This window comes from Tympanuchus pallidicinctus, unplaced genomic scaffold (genome assembly GCF_026119805.1).
Source record: "Tympanuchus pallidicinctus isolate F22 unplaced genomic scaffold, pur_lepc_1.0 scaffold16, whole genome shotgun sequence".
Taxonomy (NCBI): Eukaryota; Metazoa; Chordata; class Aves; order Galliformes; family Phasianidae; genus Tympanuchus; species Tympanuchus pallidicinctus.
The window spans coordinates 21,808,934-21,823,440 of NW_026294679.1; the positions used below are offsets into that span (position 1 = coordinate 21,808,934).

The following is a 14,507-nucleotide window of genomic DNA, read 5'->3' on the forward strand; positions in this document are numbered from 1 at the left end:
AAAAATGTCATGTAGATTTTTTCAATCAAGTTCCACAATAAGAAAAATATTTTTCATAACAGGAAACAAGTACTTGCCACAAATAGTAAGAATAAAAGGCTATCATTTTACAGTTTCTAATGCCAAACTAATTCAGTTTAGAAACTGCAATAGAGAAGAAATTTCAGTAGGAAAGATAGAGACTACTAATTTTAATTTTTGTCACACCCATACATTAAGAGTGAAATTAAGTTTGCACAACTTCAGAACAAAGGTCACTTCAGATGCATAAAATATTTCCTGGCATAAGTCTGCTGACTTTCACAGAGTTATACACAATTGACAACTTATCTAATGATAGAAATAAGTAACTTTGCTACTAGTTTGCTTACATAAATGAACTAACAGAACTCAGTGGTGATGCAATAGTCTTTCCTTGAGGCTGCGTTTTGAAAAATATGGAAATAAGGAATAGGACAAATAAGTCAATACCTGAGCTTGGCTAACTATGATCATATATTCTGCAATCTCAGCTGTCTTTCCTGTTGAAAAACCACTTCCCGGTATAATGTAGTTACACTTCATCTTCCTAACTCAAATTTTTGATAAATTTTAAGTACATTATGTTTCTGCATTGGCTACCATAGTAAAATTTAATCACAAAACTCAAGCAAAATCAAATTCTTATCTTCCTCTGACTATCCATTAAAACTGCATATAAGTATGTTTAAAATAATTTTTTTCTTCTCATTTTCATATTGAATTGCTGGGAACTGCAGAAGAAAATGACATAGGAAAGTACATACTATCTTACTTTGCATTAGTTTTGAAACTGTGTACCAAAAGCCAAGAATACTAGCAATTGCAAATAGCATTACATTACCTTGAGAAAACAATCTCACTGACGACATCGTTCTAAAAGAATGATAGATCAACAATCCCCGAGTACACATTTTAATTAAAGATTTTGTGTGAATTTACTGTCATATTAAAGAGAAAACTTCCAGTATATTGTTTCAACTAACATTACATTTTTACTTTTTTTTGACAATATTTAGGAAGCCACTTCAATTATCTCTGCTATGGTAATTCCATTAAATTGCAGATGCTATTTAGTAAAGTTGGCAATCTTGCATGTTTCTACTCTGTAGATCCCTTCCTATTACTTCTTGTCTGCTTATAGGATTTAATACAGTTTTTCTTTAATACTCTTTATCAAAATGTATCAAGGAGTTGTAGCTGTTTACTCTGGACAGGAGAAAGTAATTGTAGACATGAAAAGACAATACTGTTATATGATGCTTCCAAAATCATAATAAGTCCTTTGCCATGTTCACACTGAATTGAACAATGGAAATTAAGTTAGCCAAAAGCATACCGGAGCATAAAACCTTTTCAGTAGAAACATACATCTAAAGACTGGAAGGAACTTTTTAGGGAGAAGAGAGAATCTCAGCTTTAAAAAAAATATATATTGGCTAATGATACTTTTCAACTTCAGATATATGAACAACTTACGATCAGCAGGATTATTTAGGGTTGATCTCTAGAGAGTGAAAATTGCACAAGTCAATAAAATCAACAACATACATGAAATTTCTAATATTTCCTACTCCTATAGGAAAAGGCCTAGAAGAAACAACTCTGAGGGAAATGTCAATTTGAATAGATGTACAGCAACATTGCATCAGGAGGAGTAGATGACTTCCTGAGATTTCTTCTTGTTCTATTTCATATGATTCTATTTTGCAGTCACTGTCTTGTGAAGCTACCCAAAGATGTATTCCATGCACACTATGAACTTTCTTCAAGCTTGAAGTTTTCAATGGCCCACCATCATTGTTGGTTTCTAGCTCCAACTACTCCCCCATTCTAGAGTCTTTTATCTTTTTATTCTGTTGATGTTGTCATCTAACTTATGTCATCTTCATCTGACTGCACCCTGAGGAAACTATTGCAATCTTCAAAAATAAGAATGTCTTCTATTTATCCTATTTGACTGACTATTTTGAGACTATTAATCATTATGTTTTTGTGTATCATCATAAAACTGAGATCTGATTTTTTGCTTGATACATATAGCAAACATTCAATTTCTCCAAATGGATTTGAGTATTCATTCTATATGCTTCTTGCTTGCTTACATATTATAAGTAAAAAGAAAAACAAAAACGTTTCCTAAAAAATTTACAGCCTAAATTCAACTATCCTACCTGAAAATGATAAGAGTAACAGATGAAACGAAGTCTTAAAATATGTACAGGTCGTTCATCTGACTATTTTTTCTGGAATTTCCCTTCTCTGATACCTTAATTAATAAAAATAACTTCTATCCAGTTTTGAATGAGAAGTAGCAAACTTGAACCTAAGGTACACTACTTAGCTTTAATTTAACTGAATAACTTAACTGAACAATAAAAGCCAAAAGTACTAAGAAGTGGTAGAAATCTGACAAAGTTTAGTGCATATATAGTTTCTACACAGATCTACTATACATGCAATAAAGCTGCATTGTGTTATATTGTGTTAATTACAATTTTAGGGAGTTCCATTAGGCAGAAAATACTGTCTGATATTTTAATGGCTTAAATGTAAATATGAATTATATATACATTCCTTCCAAAATCAAACCAAAAACGCTGCATATGGCTAGAGAACATACTAGCCCCAGTCAAAATTTAATCATTTTGGATTCTCACTCTGCCACTCTTCACAAGGACCTGATAGCCTTATCTATCTCATTAACATATGTGGCCTTCAAAACATCCATGTAACCTAATACCTAACATAGGGTGCCATAAATCTCACGTATTTTATTATGAAACAAGATAATGCAACTTAAGCATTCTAAGCCTCTGAATTATTCATTGCTTTATCCATTTCCTTTAAAAAAAAAAAGTCTCATTTCCCTGGTGAGTCTTTATTACACATATCTTTTAAAGTAAAGCACACAAGTATACATGCAGTTTTTGTCTACCACTGTAGCTTTCCATATGGATTTAACTAATAGCTTTTGTTTCTAGAGAGTGTTCATCTCCTAATTGTTCCGGCTGTAGGACCTGATTGTTAATTAGCAGTCTTAAAAACAGATTACCATATTCTTAAAGCAAAATGTTGATCCCAAGAAAGACTCTGTGAAAAACCACATTCACTTTGCAAAAAGAAAAAAGAAAAAATGTTCTAAACAAAGAAATAATTAAAAAAATAATAACTCAACTCTTTCCTAGTTCAACTTCTCAGATAAGGAAACTAGACTGGAGCCTGAGTGACAGTCTCAAATACAGTGACATTTTTAAATGACAAAGGCAAAGCCCTTTTTAGGCAGATTAATGGTAGTACATCATTCTTTTTTAGCATTCACTTTATCTCCATTAATAAATGGAATAAGGTATTGCCAACACCTGTAGCAGTTGCTCAAGTCAATTATCACAAGCCTGGCATAAAACCACTTTACATCAATGTAAGAACAGCATTATAATGATGTAACAAAATGAATATATAGCAGCACTTTTTTTCTAGCACTAACTCAGCATGGCTTGCAAACATGCATGTTATAGTCCAACACATTTTTATCCTAGCTACTTTGCATGGAAACATGAATGTGTAGTCAAAGATTACACACAGAGTCAAAAATGGACTGGTGTAATAATAGTCCATTTTGCACTTATTTTAGGTGGAAAAACGTAATGCTGTCCTATAGATACATCTGAACAGTCTGACATTCCTAGAAGAATTGTCATTCATTAGAAGAAAAGAAAGACTAAAAAAACCCCACAATTAGAATCTAGGAATAAAACAAAACCAAATAAGTAAATATTAGCTAATCCTGAATAGCAGATAGCGTCAGAACAGCCAGGTAACAACATGAGAGTGACATGACAACAGTCGCAGATTTGAAATCATCTCCCTTGTTTATTGCTTTGACTTTATTGCATGTTGTTGGCTACTTGCTTATAAGTACAAACTAAAAAACACATTCTGGCTTTATATATGCATATATCTGTCAGTAATTATCATCTTTCATTTATAACATTTCATATTACTTGACCTCAAAGTAAATTAAATTAATTAAATATGAATAATTGCATTTACTGTAACAGACATTAATTTGTAGATTCGTTTTGACAAAAAAAAAAAAAAAAAAAAAAGCAGAATGTAACCTCTGATTACATACCCCTGATGATTTCACTGATCAGCAGTGCTAAAAATTGTGCTCAGACAAAATGTTTTGTGTCACTTGCTAAAATATTTGTTTTGTAATTATATTGGGAAACAATAGGATTAGCATTAAATCATATCTTCTACTGTGCTGATGTAGGATTTATTTGAATATGTTTCAGAACACACGAATAAAGATTTGTTTAGGATGGTCAGAGTCTTTGGCAAATAAAACCTAGAGCAATGTTACAATTGTCTGTATCAAATTTCATTTTAGTGTTATTTTGTAAATAAATACATTTTAAATTAATTTGCAAGATATTTAGTAACTTAACTTCAAAATACTTCCCAAATTCTGACCTTTAATGAATAATTATTGATAATCTTACCTCTCGTCTCTGTCACCTGCTGCTTAAGATGATATCAGGTTAAGATTTAACTTTCTGAACACTACTGGCATCATTTAGTTCTTTTCACAGCAGAATAATTGGAACCCTCAATTTTCCCACACTTTGATCACACTACAATTGTCTATCTAGTCCATAAACTAAGGCAATATGCTGGAAATCTTAAATATATAGGACCTGTTACAAATACATATTAAGATCTATTCATTCTTTGCTTTTCTAAAGATACTGACAAGATTAATTTACATTTGCTCAGCTTTCTATAATCTCATGGATTCCTTTAATTCCAGTTCATGCACTTGATGCTTAGGCTGCATTCAGTGTATACACCATTATGGTAAGCACATTTGGCATGCACAGGCAATACAGAATAGATTATAATTAACCCCATAAACAACCAAAAAGGGTGAAGTTGCATCATGCAATGAAACCACAGCTTGGCCTGGACTGCCATGCAGAAAAAAACCTACATCAATGAGTCTGCAGTACGGCTCCTAGGTAAGAGTTGATATGAAAGAGGTGAGTTATTTCAGAAATGAAGTCATAGGCTGAAAATGTTTATACTACTGTAAACAAAATACTGCACGTAGCACCAGTATTACTCTCCAGGGGAAAAAGATGCTTGCAGAGGAGGACAAAAATGACGAGGAATAAGAGGAGGAGGATGAAGTATAAATTACAGTAACAAGTCTGAAATCTAATCCGGTATTTTTCATAAGCATGTGGTTATTTCATTCAAAATAATGTCATTGAAGCTTTTAAAGAAAACCTTAATTTTTAATGTATTTTCAATAAAACATTAGGTGAAATAATGAGATAATTTTAAAAGATCACAGTGTCACGGACAAATAACTGAAGATAATACACAGATATGTAGAAGTGAATTTTTTAATGCAAGGTACAGGATCTAAACAACACAACCTTCACTGATTTAAACACAATGTATTGAGCTTCTATTTATTTACTTTTTTTTTTTTTTCCTCTAGAAATAGTAATATTCTGAACTGCCTTTACTTTATTCACCTCCATAGTTGTGAATGTAGAAATACAACATGAACAGCAGAGAAACAACCTGGCTTGTTTTAAGACATGTTTACTAGACCTAGTAATTCATAGCTTGATTCCAAGTAAGCTCAGAAACACACGTGATCTGCTAGTTAATTTTAATACAGCACTCAAACAACAGATTCTACTCTGTGATGAAAGCAGTGTCATGTTATGTGAATATTTCACTACATCAAAATTTGTTCCATATTTATCAATAGGTATGCTTTTGAGCATTTTTCCATAATTACATTTAATTGTAGGAGTTCTTTTAACTGTAAAACAATTTGCAAATATATCAGCTAATCATGTAAGATGGTAACTGATGGAATATCAAAAATAGCTTTATTAAAAAACTATAATTTTATTTACTATACAAAGATTTTAATAGAAACGATAACTGTACCAGTAGCAGAACAGAATTACAGAATCACAGGGGTTGGAAGGGATTTCTGGAGACTGAATTCCACCCCTCTACTAAAGCAGATACCCTGCAATAAGCAGGTAGGCATTCAGACAGGTCTTGTATGCCTCCATAGAAGGAGACTCCAAACCTCTCTGAACAATCTGTTTTGGTGTGTTGTCACTTCTACTATAAAGAAGTTCTTTTGCATGCTTGTATAGAACTTAGTATGTTCAAATTTTAGGCCATTACTCCTTGTCCTATATCTACACACCACCAAGAAGAGCCTGGCCTCATTCATTTGCCTCCCACTGCTCTTTAGATATTTATAAACATTAATCAGATCCCCTCTCAGTCTTCTCTTCCCCAGGCTGAACAGACCAAGGTTATTCAGCCTCTCCTCATAAGGGAGATGCTCCAGACTCAATTGCTTTTGTTATGTCTATTTTTACTCACTGTATCTTTTATGAAATATTAATCTTTTTATGTAGTAAATTTCCACAGAAATTTAGATCAAACTAAAAATCAGCACAATTGACAGTATAAATTATTTTCTTGACTCTTGAAGTTCATCAGGAGAACTGCAGGAAAACCTGTCAGCATCTTTTGAATTCAAAAGGTACAATTCTTAAATATCAAAATATGTATTAAGTTTCCAACCTAACACTTCTATCTATCTCACAGAAAAAGATGCCCCAGTCACAACAGATACTACCTTTAGCCACTATGTGCTATTCAATAAGGCTAAAACAATGTTTCCTTAGTTGTCTATTAAAGATGCAAACATTTTCTTGATTGTACAGGTATGCACTTACATAATGTTGTATCACAAATGCAAATGCTGTCAAATAAAAATATTCCTCAAAATGCTGATGGAACACATAGCTTGCCTTAGTTCTACAATCTAGTTTGGATATGAACATTTCAATTTTAAAACCTCAGTAAAAATTTCAAATCCTGCTGTATCTGCTACTACTGCAATAGAGGATGACAGAAACTACAAACATGAGATATTTGAAGATCAGCTTAACACACATCTTCACTATCGTTACTGTCATATGATCTGTGGTTTGTTATAAAAACAGCTAGTCTTGGGAAATCAAATATTAGGTTTAAGAAGAGAATCAATCTGTTTTCAGATTATTGCTATGAACTCAGCTTAGAAAAGTCTTTCTGCATTAGGTAGAGAGAGGAGGCTATCTATCACCTATCTCCTAAAATGACAGAAGTTTCTCTATTTCTATGTAACCAAAAGACATCAAAAAGTTTATATAATTCATACAACTCTTTTGCAAATTATAGTCATTATGAAGGATACTCTAACACTGAAACAAAATGACCAGATCAATCAAATTCTAGTACATTACTGATGTATTTTGCCCTGAAATTTGCTTTCAATTCCTTCCAAACTCTGAGCAAGAAATTCCTTTAATAAAACATCTATTTGACGAAGTTTATTTTGAAAAAACATGCATCTGATTCTAGTTTTCTGCTTTTTCTTATGCATTTTGTGATGCATAGCAAAGAATTCAGAAGGGCCACACTACAGTTTCAATGTCATAAATATGTTTGCATATGTACTCCAAGTATTTTACCTAGCTTATTCAGGAGCAGCGTTAAGCATATTTGCTTTTCCCTATTAGTGACTTAAGATACCAAAAGACAAAGATATCTTGCACACATAGAAATATCAAAAAATAAACCAGTCCTACTTACTCACTAAGCAAGATTGTATTCAGAGCCTTTTCTAGTAGCCTGTTCTGAACACTTGCCTAAGGAGATACTTCAAATCTTTAGATAACTTGTTTCAATTCTTACAAATACATAAACATATCAAATTTAATCATTAGTAATAACAATAACTAATTAAAAGTGTTAATCTTTACTATTCTTATTGCTTTTATCTGTATTTAAGAAAATGTTCCTAGTAAGAAAAAATTGTACTTCTGTCTTCAGAGGGTACTTTCCAACCTGCTGAATTCTCCTTTACTTGCTTTCATTATACATAAGCTTCCAAAAGAAGCTATAAAGAAAATACTATTCAGCATGCAACCTTCATTATTTGTCTTAAATTTGCTAAAAGTAAAGGTTTATATTTTAAAGAAACCTAATGACTAAAGCTCCCAGTGACAAATGAAAAATTGTAATTTATTGCATACTACACATACCATACTATTGGGAATGTATATTAATGTGTAGATGTTTTTCTGTGAATTATTTTTTCAATTATTTTTCCTGCTGACATTTCACAAATTCATTTCCTTTTCCTTACTCAGATATGTTGCTAAAATAAAATACAAATTAAAAAAAAAAAGTAAAATAGTTTTCTAAGCATTCTTCGTTATTTTCCTAAAACAAAGACAAAATTTGAAAAGTCAGTGGCATTTAAATTTAAAAAATATATTATTGAGACCAATACATATTGATTATATAAGTTCACAAGTACTGTTTCAATAAGGAATCTGAAAAATTCAGATATATTTTAATAAGTAGAAATTACCTGCAAAAACTATCACAGGTTTTCACTGATGTTAAAATAGTATTCACTGCCTCAGAGAAATTAATTTACTGATAACACGATATTAGACAAAATAGCAGACTATGGATGATATTTTTTTCCCATGATGGAAGCACTTGAGCTTGACAATTAGAATGAAGATTTGCAACAATACTGCAATTAAGCATCTGTACTCTCAAGATAAGAAACATCATTCAAACAGTATTATTGCAATTGCATTATATCGCATGGTATAGTAGAAATAAAATTCCTCTGAAACATTGTCACAGGTGATTTGCTTTATAAATAAGTAGCCATAAAATAAAACTATTACTTATTATCTCTGTATTCCATAATACAGAAAAAATGCTTACTCTTCAATTAGAATTTGTTCTACAAAATTACATCATACTTTGATAGCTGCTTAATGAAAAGAGAAAAAGATTTACAAAATAATTAACATAGTTGAAAAGAGATTTTTCTTTCAAAAATTCCTTTTATAAAATAACAAAGATTATACTTTGGCAACATCAGAATAAAATTAACTGCACATTCTACATCTATACTCCAGTTCTGAGACTTCGGAAAGAATAATATGAAATTCAAATAATAATTTATCCCTTGACAATATCTAACATCAGAGCACAAGGAATTACAGTTAGAATTTTATACGCTAGGCTAAATCTAGGAAAGAATGAAAATAGAACATGAGCAAATATGAACTTACAGACGTAGAAATTTCACATCGCAGATCATGCACTGAGAAGACTACTGAGAACAATCTAATCTATGCATCTCCAGGTAGCAAAGCATCGGCAAATTACTCAAAAGAGAAAGGGGAAAAAAAAATTCAAAGAAGCTGATTCAACTGGAAAAGTATAATTAGTTACCTAACTTTGAAGCACAATGTACACGGAGCAGAATATATGAATATATCAAGTATAAACAATGTAGGAAGTCTGGATGATGTATTTAAAGTAATTAATAAATATTGCATTTTAAAAGACATGAAATCAAACTACTGAATGAATAAAAGCAATATGAGAAATATTTCACAAAGTTGTGCTAATATAACTATTACTACAGTCTATACTATCCCTTTCTAAAAGTCTTTGGAATTGGTTTCAATTTATCAGGTAGCTTAATTACTGAGTATGAGTAACCTATTGGAGTGAGGATGCCAATGAAGTGAGTCACTGGAGATAGGTGAATATCAGGTGACTAGATTGACATCCATTTAAAATGGTATTTCGAACAATTGCACTGCATCTTAGCTACCAAATCAAATGTACTAGATTTCCAAATTTTCTTATGTGGCCAAACTCATTCCATTCAAATTTATGACAGATCTCATCTAGAAAATGCCCGTCTTTCTCAGGACCTTACAGTGCCTTGACACAAGCCTTGGGATACTGCATCAAAGCAGCTCTCATGAAGCGTACTTAGTGGTTATCCTATCACACACAAGCATAGACTGACACCAGCCTGCCCTGATGGCTGTAGCTGCTTATCTAACTCACATCTTTCCTCCACTTAATCAAGCCCCATTACATTTCACAAAAACAAAAATAACCCAAATCCCTCTCAAATTCTTCCTCTATAATCACTCTTTAAGTATCACAGCATAGTTTGCCACTGTCTACCAGGGATTGTCTCTGTATTGTGCTTTTATATGTTGTCATAACTACTGCTGACACAGCCCATCTTTTACTCAGCTCCATAAACGCTTTTTTAAGCGTCCAGACTAATAATACATGAAATGAAATGAAATCAAATTTAAAAAAAAAGAGTTGACAAGATCACTGCCTAGCTGTCCTCTGACCAAGAAACTGCTGTTGCCTTTATCAACTGAAATGAGTTGCACCTGGACAAGTACATTGACCTCTGTGATTAAAGGGCAGACAGTTCACATGCATTCCTTTGCAGTGACATCTCAGTTTTCCCTTCATTCACTACTTATCCTCACTCCTGCTCCCATTGCCAAGTCAAACTAGATGGAAAAGGATTTTATCTTTTACTGAAAATCAAAGAGAGTCAAGAAAAGAAAAAATATTGCACATAATATCTAAGTCATAACACTCGCATCAGTGTTTTCTCTGCAAGTAAATTAGCACAACAAATACTACCAACTGTTAAGTGATAACAAGGGCAGAAACCCCTAGCTGTGCCGAATGTATTTGGGATAAAATATGCAACCACTGAGCAGGTGTTGAATTTTTAATTTATGAAAGACAGTTAAAAAAAAAAAAAAAAAAAAGGAGCTGAATAGTTTTCTCTAAGTTAACACAGCAAAAGGTAATTTAAAAAAAATAAAAATAAAATGTCTTGAAGTGACATATCTGCATAAACACATTTGCCAAGTTAAAGCACAGAAGTAGCCTGGAAGCTTAGAAATACCAAGGAGAGAAGGACACATCAAGTGACTTCTGAACCCAATGGCTGAGCTTCCATATTCTTGACTAGGAGAATAAGCTAAAGAAAAAGAACATAAGAGAATTTTAAGCTATAACCTATTTATGGAAGAGAGATTCTATCAGAACATAATTTTGCAAGGTTACAGCTCTATGTTACTTACTAGGAATATCATAAAGACTGTTACTAGAATAATTAAAATACCTTTAATCACAAAACTGTTTGTCTGAACACGGAAGAACCGAGTCAAAGGAAGGAAGTAGGGAAAGCATTTCTGATCTAGTGAAGTTTAGGCATTTGCTTCTAAAGTAATTACATCTGTGGGCTGAACCTCCATCTCCCACTGAATTCAGCAGCTGTTCTGAGTGCTCCATACATCTGTAAACTTAGCCACTAATTGTATTGGACTCAGATGTTTATTTTTTGATACTAAGCTTGGAAAAATTAGCCTTGAAAATTACCTTGGGTACTAATAATCTGAGTATTATAAGTGGAGGGACTTTTTATTTGTATTGCTGTAGAAAATAATGCAATCATTTGTATTATATCATCATATTATCACAAGCAATAAAAACTCACCTGGGAGCAAAATATATGAAGTCTGCTTTTTATATCTTCACCTAGCACTTCTGTACAGAAACATTCATTCTGTCTCTCTAGCAATAAGACCCTTGCACCTGCATTTAGTTCATGGCATAGTAAATCTTTCCCATGTCACCATATTAGAAATTCTTAATAATCTCCTGTTATCACTATGACAAATGACATTCTGTGACGCTAGTAGAATTAGTGTTTTGGAAATTAAGGAAATCAGTTACAACCCTGATAACCCACAGAATCTTTGTTAACTACATTACTTGTGATAGTATGATGAAATAATACAAATGATTGCATTATTTTCTACAGCAGTACAAATAAAAAGTATAAAAGGTATTTAAAATTACTTTATATATGCTTTTACTGTTTAATTAACTGTATTTCAAGTTCATGATGTTCCTAGAAATAACTGTGCAGAAATATGTATCATCCATACTCTGAACCAACCGTTGCTTTCCAACTTAAAGTAAGAAACTATAAAAATATTATGACAATTATTATGACTACCATGCTTGATATTATGCTAAAATAAAGTTACAAGATTACTAATCAAGAAGATTTCAGTAGTTTTCATGGACAGTATTTTCAGAGGCTTCTCTAAATAATTCTTCAATCAGTTTGACGTATAAGTGTAGCTGAAGGAACACAGTAACTCAGTTTTCCTCATTTCTATTTCTTTTGCTCTGTGAAAAGTCATGTTAAAGTAGGTAACATGAGGTTGCAGTTTTTATTGATCAGTGTACTCCCTCATCTAGATTGGAAACTTCACCTATTGGTAACACCACAACTATGCGTAATAGTATTTCTGAAAACATATAGAAGAGTATGAATAGTAAATATTAAAATATTATGCATCTGGAGACATTTGTGTAAATAAAAATTGTGCACACATATAAAAAAATGGTAATTTATCTGAAATAACTATTGAAATAACTTTGAGGTAAATTACAACACCGACTAGTTTAGTTCTGCCTATATACACTCTCCTCATGTGATGTGTACTTGTCATACAACAGACATTTGAAAGATCGAACTAAAGGCATAGTGAAAAAGATTATATATAGATATATGTATGTATGTAAGTATGCATTTAGAAGGTACAAGCTCCATTTCTGTACAGTTCCTGCCTTTCATTACTCCAAGCAAGAAAAGGGGCCTTAGATATCTCTGTTCCATGTAGATATTCCCATAACATACAAAATGACTTTATTCAGCTTTACAGAAGGATATCGAGAAAAAACAGTAGGATTCCAAGATCAACACTCAGAGGGCTTCATACTGAAAATTCTTAATAAATTTTGTTAGATGTCCTGTACATCACAAGCCATTCAGCTTCACCAATTTATTTCCAAATGGAGTCAAGAAATCAGCATTTTAACTTAAGTATTGTTTATCTTTTGATGTAGTGCATCTTTAAGAAAAAAAAAAGCAATCATTGCCAACACAAACACACAGATCTTTTTTTTTTCGATAGAATATTTCAGTGGGTACTTACACAATTAACATTTTATATCTCATTTTCTATTTGAATTCTGCATTCCCTCCAATACACTGATTCTTATTAAGGCTTTATTTTATTAAACAGTCCTTTACTTTCTTCCACAGAGGTACTAGTCTATTATTATAACCAGATAACACATCAATCTTCTTTTTGATAAACCAGAGATTAAGTACTTCAAATCCCCTACTCTATGGAATTTTCTCCAGACATCAAATTTCCTATGCTCTCCAACTTCCACTTAATATGACCTTAAATAGTTCAACTGCAATCTCCACAATATCCTGCCACAGAATGGAGATAATACCCCAAGCTGTAAGATTGTTTATTTAGAACTCTACAGCACTAAAATAAGGTAGTTTTTTCAGTGGAAGACATTGTATATAACACTGAATCAAATTGTATGCTTTGGATTGCATGCAGCTTGCATTCTCTTGTTTCTGGAAGCTGAAAAGATTATAAAATTGTTGCAGATTCTCAGAGATACATTTCAAATCATGTCTGCAAGCCATTGAAAAAAGCTTCCAGATATCCATGTAGAAGTAGAAACAACAACAATTTCACACTTGGAACGTTTGTTTTGGTTTTGTTTTTCCCTCTTAAAAAAAAGTAGGTAGGCTTAAAAAAAAAATGCAGACATTGAGTTACCAGATATAAATGTACTCAATGTCCTGACAGCTTCACATTTGATAGAATACTGCACACAATAAATTCCTTGTACAATTAGACTGCTTACCTGCTAGACCTACATCACTCCCTGGCACATAAATTACAGTGAAAAGCTGTACTCTGCAGTGTCTTACAGGTTAAAAATGATATAACTAACTACGGCTTTCATTATTTCAGCTAGGAAAAAGCCTTACTTTTCCCCTTTTTGTCACCTATAATTATGATCAACTTCTTTTATGTTAAAAAAGTGGGTAAAAAATTGCATATAATGTTTCCTTACATGCAGCTGGCAATTTCTTTTCCCTGTGGAAGTGTTGGAAAATTTGTATGGGTCTGTCTAGCCCTTCACTAGCAGAATAGAACCCATTCTATTTTGGTCCTTGAATTACATAGGCCTAGCTGTAGTATTTTCATTTAGAATTAATTCTAAGTTTATAGGCAAACAATACTTGTACTGAGACTCACAGAAACATAAAAAGGCACTTAATCATTTTTCTCACAATGAGAAATTTGTGTGTGTCTAGTACTATACTTTGCTGAAAGCAATAATAAAGGTCCCTTTTTCCCCAACAAAGACAAAATCATTACGGTTACTGTTAGTTTTCAATCAATGAAGAAAGACTGACTGGGTTTAGCATTTGGTAACTGATCTAACCACAGTGATCCAATATGAGGATGAGTATCAAAAAAGCTGATCCAACTTTTAATAGGTTATCAGTTTCTAGGGAAAAAGAAAACAAATAACCAAAAACATAAGAAAATCTGATAATCATTCATCATGTCTCATTTCTAAATAAGACATTAATACAGGAATAACATAGAGCAACCACTCTTTATAAAATG

At 32.2% G+C, this 14,507-nt stretch overlaps 2 protein-coding genes across 31 annotated transcripts in view; one reads left to right on the plus strand and one right to left on the minus strand.

Annotated features, from left to right (window-relative positions):
• RPS24 (ribosomal protein S24) overlaps positions 1-14,507 on the plus strand; it is a 773,435-nt gene that overhangs the window by 292,080 nt on the left and 466,848 nt on the right. The window contains exon 1 of one of the 3 annotated variants that reach the window (XR_008205029.1): positions 4,778-4,782. The exons of the other annotated variants lie outside the window; for them this stretch is intronic. The gene's annotated coding sequence lies outside the window, so the exon portion shown is untranslated. Of the gene's footprint in view, positions 1-4,777; positions 4,783-14,507 lie in introns of those variants that run through there. 3 annotated transcript variants of the gene reach the window in all.
• KCNMA1 (potassium calcium-activated channel subfamily M alpha 1) overlaps positions 1-14,507 on the minus strand; it is a 432,315-nt gene that overhangs the window by 176,255 nt on the left and 241,553 nt on the right. The window lies entirely within an intron of this gene.